This window comes from Rhinopithecus bieti, unplaced genomic scaffold (genome assembly GCF_001698545.2).
Source record: "Rhinopithecus bieti isolate Rb0 unplaced genomic scaffold, ASM169854v2 scaffold_9976, whole genome shotgun sequence".
Taxonomy (NCBI): Eukaryota; Metazoa; Chordata; class Mammalia; order Primates; family Cercopithecidae; genus Rhinopithecus; species Rhinopithecus bieti.
This window is the reverse complement of record NW_016806761.1, coordinates 1,398,668-1,405,760: the sequence shown is the minus strand read 5'-3', so window position 1 is coordinate 1,405,760 and position 7,093 is coordinate 1,398,668.

The window sequence follows — 7,093 nt, the reverse complement described above, 5'->3', positions numbered from 1 at the left end:
CACTGTGAATATATAAGGGAGAAAGACTGACTAAATAGGTAACATTTTTTCTCTTACCTAGGAGACACACAGAGACTGAAAGCCGGTTGAAGGTAGTATAATCTTCAAACAGGAAGTATCAATAATCATCAAAGAGAATATTTAATTTCTAGTGTACATGCCATGAACCAGGAGACCATTAGGCATGCCTAAATCTCAATTTTGTGGTTATCCTTTCCCTTCTTTAGAGGAAGTACTGTGATATCATACTCAGGAGCATAAATAACATGCATCTAATATTAAAGCATTTTCTTTACATTTTTGGAAGTATGTTTTAAATAATAAGAGGAAAAAATTCTTGATCCTATACCAAAGAATCATACTCTTATTTACCCAATTCAATTCCCTTGTCTGAAATGTAAGGGGGATTCCTGCTATTACTGCTTAATGCAAAGACATTGAAACAACAAATAAATTATATATATTTTATTGGGACTTGCTTGTTTTCCTATTTACACCACGCTAAGCTATCATCATAGGAATTTACACCTCCATCCCCAAGCTTATGACTTCATCAACTTCACCACAAATCTTCCAAAATAAATGCTGACCTTTCCCTTTGCTGAAGTATCTTGAAATTTTGGTACAATGAGATAGTAAGGATTGTAAGAAACACCAGAAAAATAAGTAGAAGAGACTACCAATGGAAATACAGCACAGACTCTGAAAGATGTGAATTAATGAATAATTACTGTGTAGCAGACTCTTTTTCCAGGACTCTGTAGGTATTACGTCATTTATCCTCACACGAAATCTACAAGGTAGTTTTGTTGATAAATCAGTCTTCAAACAAAGAAGTTGAAAAATAGAGAAGTTAAATAACTTGCCGCCTTTTCGCCTATCTAGTGAAAAGGAGCCAAGTTTTAGAACCAGGTTATCTAAGTCTAAATTATCTGCCCTTCACTAGTAAGCCTAGCCATAAGCAACAATACAAAATTCAAGTCTCCAATACAGCAACCAACAGTTGTCTACTTATTTTCCCTTTTGGATTCATTCAAGTAGAATTTAATTCTAAAACTTATTAATTACCCTGTTTTAAACATGTATTCTCCTTCTATGAAGATTAACTGGTTTGAAAAATGATCCAGAATTATTATATACCCCATTGATATCTAGAACCATCTATGGCCCTGATGGGTACTTGACACATTTTTATTTAATTAAATTATTAACAAGCTTTGAATGTAAGTATGTTTTTAAATTCTAATTTTAAAACTGGGAATCACTCAGAATCTTAAATTCAAAATTTTGATTTTGGAAAACCTGACAGAATAACTAGTCACAGAAAGAAGATATAACTTATTCAAGGTCACACAGTCAGTTAATATAAAGCCAAGAAAATCACTGGAGAATCAGGCTCCTTTGGAAAGAGGTGAGCAATTTCTCTTCCTGCAGATAATGAGAGGAGGGTTGAGAGGACATCAGAGCAATGCAGTATGCAAGTAAGTTAGTATTTGCAACTGGGAGCACTTGAGGAGAGACAAAATCAGGGACCTGGAGGAAATGTTTGATAACTGGCATGTCCCTGTCGTGGAAGCAGTAAAGTAACACAAGGAAATGACAAACTAATGGGAGCCCTGGTGGGAAGCAGCTGGCACATGTTCTTTCCTGAATTGTAGCTTAAATGATCATTGCCATTCTTGTCAGATGGTCTAGTATATTTGGACAACAGCAATCCCCAGATTTCTACTGCCCTGAGCAGGGGTGGAGTATGTCCCAAGCAAAGTTGAATCAATGAAGACAGCTGAGAGAGGAGCTCTGAAGGAACAGAATACATTCTGACATAGATTCCAAAGGGGGATAAAAACCACTGTGTGGATGTCACAGGAAAACAGTTATCAGCTCATCACAGACAAGAATGTTCTAATAGCTAAAATGTGTATCACCAGGTGTTGCACTGAAGAAGAGCAAAATGACCTCCCAGTCACTTAAAGCATTTAAGCAGAGGCTGAATGTCAGGAATGTGAAGAAAATTTCAATACCAAATAAGTTGTTGGACTATATAACTTTAAAACTCTTTTCAAATTCACAGATTCTAATATTATAAATTAGCTTATGTTACAAAGCGTATTTCAAAGTTAAACAGAGGAATTCTACCTCACTCTCTTGAATCCAAAGCAAAGCTCTAATCTAGATTCACCCTAGACCATAGGCTAAAGGTACCAACACTTCACATTTGGATACAGTCACTTGATAGCCTACACAGCATTTTTCCCTTCTAGGATCTCATATGACTCCCACAAAACCCTGGGACAGCAAGGCAGAGGCATTATTTCCCATTAGATACAAAGAAATGGAGTCCTTAATTTAGCTAATGGTTATGAACCTCCCATGACATCATAGGCACTTTTCTAGGTAGTGGAGATAGGATGGTGAAAACAAATTCTAGACTCACTTCATGAAGCTTACATTCTTGTGGAGACAGACGATGAAAAAAAAAGGTATGTATTCTGTCCTGAGGGGCTAAATGCTACTGATAAAAAATGACCTAGGGTAAGAGGATGAAGCCTAATGATGTAGAAGGTACTATTTTATATAGAGTGGTGAGGGGAGACCCGTAGCTCTACTCATCTGACAAAGGGCTAATATCCAGAATTTACAAAGAACTCAAACAAATTTACAATAAAAAAACAAACAACCCCATCAAAAAGTGGGCAAAGGATATGAACAGACATCTCTCAAAAGAAGACATTCATACAGCCAACAGACACATGAAAAAATGCTCATCATCACTGGCCATCAGAGAAATGCAAATCAAAACCACAATGAGATACCATCTCACACCAGTTAGAATGGCAATCATTAAAAAGTCAGGAAACAACAGGTGCTGGAGAGGATGTGGAGAAATAGGAACACTTTTACACTGTTGGTGGGATTGTAAACTAGTTCAACCATTATGGAAAACAGTATGGCAATTCCTCAAGGATCTAGAACTAGATGTACCATATGACCCAGCCATCCCACTACTGGGTATATACCCAAAGGATTATAAATTATTCTACTACAAAGACACATGCACACGTATGTTTATTGCGGCACTATTCACAATAGCAAAGACTTGGAATCAACCCAAATGTCCATCTGTGACAGACTGGATTAAGAAAATGTGGCACATATACACCATGGAATACTATGCAGCCATAAAAAAGGATGAGTTTGCGTCCTTTGTAGGGACATGGATGCAGCTGGAAACCATCATTCTTAGCAAACTATCACAAGAACAGAAAACCAAACACCGCATGTTCTCACTCATAGGTGGGAACTGAACAATGACATCACTTGGACGCGGGAAGGGGATCATCACACATCAGGGCCTATCATGGGGAGGGGGGAGGGGGGAGGGATTGCATTGGGAGTTATACCTGATATAAATGACAAATTGATGGGTGCTGACGAGTTGATGGGTGCAGCACACCAGCATGGCACAAGTATACATATGTAACAAACCTGCATGTTTTGCACATGTACCCTAGAACTTAAAGTATAATAATAATAAAAAAAAAAAAATGTATCCAAGCACAAAGGCTGTGAGATGAAAGTTTTTTGTGCTTTCAAATAATGGAAATTAGGTAAGCATGGCTAGACTGCTGTGAAAAGGGCAGGAAAAGGTAAGGGAGGAGATGAGATTGCATGGGACTTTGCAGACTGTTCTGTGGACTTTGGCTTTGTTCTAGGGAAGGTGAAAAGCCACTGCAAGACTCTAAGCACAGAAGCTTATGATGGCCTAGAATAAGCCAGGAGTGGTAGAGGTGGTGGGAGGGAGGTTAGATTCTGGATTTATTTTGCAGGTAGAACACTTAACTGGATGCTGACTGAATAAACATTTTAACACAAATCTTTCCATTTTGATCGGTTACATGACATCCTAAAACATTGACTTTGAGCAAATCATTCCACCCTGTGTGCATCTTCCTGTAACAATTGGGAAGTTCATGACACTTGCAAACTTAATGTGCTAACACATTTTTAAGTTTTTTAAGTTTAACACATTTTTAGGTGCTACTACGGATGCTCTTCTTTTGTGACATGGGGATGAAAACACTGGGATTGTTTTGTACACAGGACCTGTTCCTTTGAGATTTACAAAGCCCTGCCTGTTTAGAAAGATGGTTAACACATCCCACCACCACTCACATAGCAGTTAGAGGCACACAATACACACAGAGCTCACCACATGCTCTTGGCATTGAGGTTTCCTGCTTTTGTCTAAATATGTTTCTTAAATACTCACAGGATCCCTGGAAGGTAACTGACTCACAGAAAGAACGAGGCAATGAGACATGAAAGGCTGGCCTACGGTCACAGAAATCTCGGTAGGAAATGGTTTTAGTTTCATGTTCAATACTATCCTTAGTCACCCAGCAGCTCTTTTCGTAAAATGCTCCACAAAAATGTTCATGGAGAGGGCCAGATGGATTTATCAAAACTGACATTTTTGGGTTTAAAAGTAACAGAGACAGTTTACACATTCCAGAAAATGAGGGGGCATTGGACTTGACAATTGTGAAATGCTTTTCTGGTGCCATTTGCTTTCTATGCAATTAGAAATTGTTTTTATTGTTGCAAGTGAGATTTACAATATGTACTTCTGAATACAGTTTCAAAAAATTATGCAGGCCTGAACGCAATTTAGAGCTCATGTTAGCAAACTGGAACGTGGATTTTTTCACTGGTTGGTTAACTGCTTCTACCCCTTCTGTGAAAGCTTCTCAGTAGAATATATTCAGTAATACCCTTCTCCAAACTACAAATTAATTAAAATTTGTGCTCAATTTCTTCCTCCCATCTGCCTTTTCTGTGTCTCATCTTCATTTATAGCATTCTTTTGGGATTTCTAGGTTGCCATCATTTCAGGAAACAGCCCCAAGACACATGCACAAAATGTCTTCCCTTGGTACATTGGATGGTTAAAAGAGGAGTCTAGAAAAATTAATCCTGAACCCTAAAGAATAAATCTTAAGTGGTGGATACATGGGTTGAATAGTGTACCCCAAAATTCACATCCACCTGAAACTTCAGAAAGTGGCCATATTTGGAAATAAGGTCTTCACGGGTGTAATCAGTTAAGGATCTTAAGATAAATTCATCCTGAATTATAAGTGGTCCTTAAAGCCAATCACTGGTATCCTTACAAGAAGGTGAGGGGAGACAGAATAAAGCTGTCTGAAAAGGGTCAGAAATTGGAGTGATGCTGCCACAAACCAAACAACACCTAGAGCCATCAGAAGCTGGAAAAGGCAAGGAATGTTTCTTCCCTAGAGCCTTCAGAGGGAGGATAGCCATACCAGCACCTTGATTTGGAACTCCTACCTTCCAGAACTGTGAAAGAATACATGTCTGTAGTTTTAAGCCAATACGACTATAGTAATCCATTATGGAGGCCCTATAACATTAATACAGAGGGATTTAAAGCATGATGGCACTTGCAGAAGAAAGAAAGATATGGGCAGGTGACTTTCACTGAACCCATCAAATCACACCAGGGTGTGCAGAATGACTCAGATGCCTATATTCAAAGACACACAGTTCCGGTTAATGGTACAGCCTCTGTTGGCAGCAGAATGCCTGGGCTGAGTCCTAGCCCACCACTTCCTAAATGTGAGGCTTTCGCAAATAACATCTGTATTCTCTAGTTTCTTCATCTGTAAAATGGCGTTAATACCATACCTCCCTTAAAGAGACATTGTGGTAATTAAATGAGAGATCGCATGTTAAACTCAGAACAATGGCTGGCACATAGCACTCAATCAGATACATATTTTTTTTAAGTAAAAGAGCCCATACCCAGGTACAGTGGCTCATGCCTATAATCTCAGCACTTTGGAAGGCTGAGGGAGATGGATCACCTGGGATCAAGAGTTTGAGACTAGCCTAGCCAACATAGAGAAACCCCATCTCTGCTAAAAACACAAAAATTAACTGGGCATGGTCGCGCACACCTGTAGTCTCAGCTACTTGGGAGAATAAGGCAGGAGAATCGCTTGCACCTGGGAGGCAGAGGTTGCAGTGAGCCAAGATCGCACCACTACACTCCAGCCTGGATGACAGAGCAAGATGCCATCTCAAAAAAAAAACAAAAAAATTACAGGCACTGACCTTTCCAATTACTCCAATTACTAATTTTGATCTCTAAAATCATCTTGTTTGAAATGAAACATTGTTTATTAGATACATATCCTTTTGTCTTAAAATTAAAAAGTAGAATCATACTCTATGTTCCCTTCAAAGCATGACCACTAAAGGAAAACAAATAAGGGAGAAATTCCCTGAGAGCCGAATCGAGAAACTCTAGATTAGCTAAGTAAGGCCTCTTGCCTCCCAGCTGTTTGTCTATTACACTACAGGTTAGTTTTCAATGCAAGCATTAGTTCAAATTCAGGTAGATACAGAGAGTTTCAACTCTGTAATGTTTAATCTATTAAAAAAAAAGTGAAGCAAACATAAGTGTTAATACTTAATAGAATATGTGCCTGTTATATATTCCTGTCTGTCAGAAGTATTTTTTACATAATTACTTGAAACAATGATCTAAGTGAAATTTCAAAAACAACAATGAAAACACGTGAACCAACATGAATCAGGATATGAATCAGGATGTGAATACAACACAAACTTTAAGGTCAAAGTTTCAGTTAGGCAGTAAGAAAACAGATCATGGAAACAGGTTGGCAGAAAGAAGCAGGCAAAAGAAAAAAGAGCCTCTATCAGTGCCAAGACCACCTTAGATTTCCCAGTGAAAAAAATTGCCATGAACACCTTTCTTGAATGCAGATTATTCATAGAATGGGGACTTTTAAAGATAGAATTGGCCGGGTACAGTGGCTCACGCCTGTAATCCCAGCACTTTGGGAGGCTGAGGTGGGCGGATCACCAGAGGTCAGAAGTTTAAGACCAGCCTGTCCAACATGGTGAAACACCATCTCTACTAAAACTACCAAAAAAAAAAAAAAAAACAGGAACCAGGTGTAGTGGCATGTGCCCATAATCCCAGCTACTGGGGAGGCTGAAGCATGAGAATCGCTTGAACCTGGGAGGTGGAGGTTGCAGTCAGCTG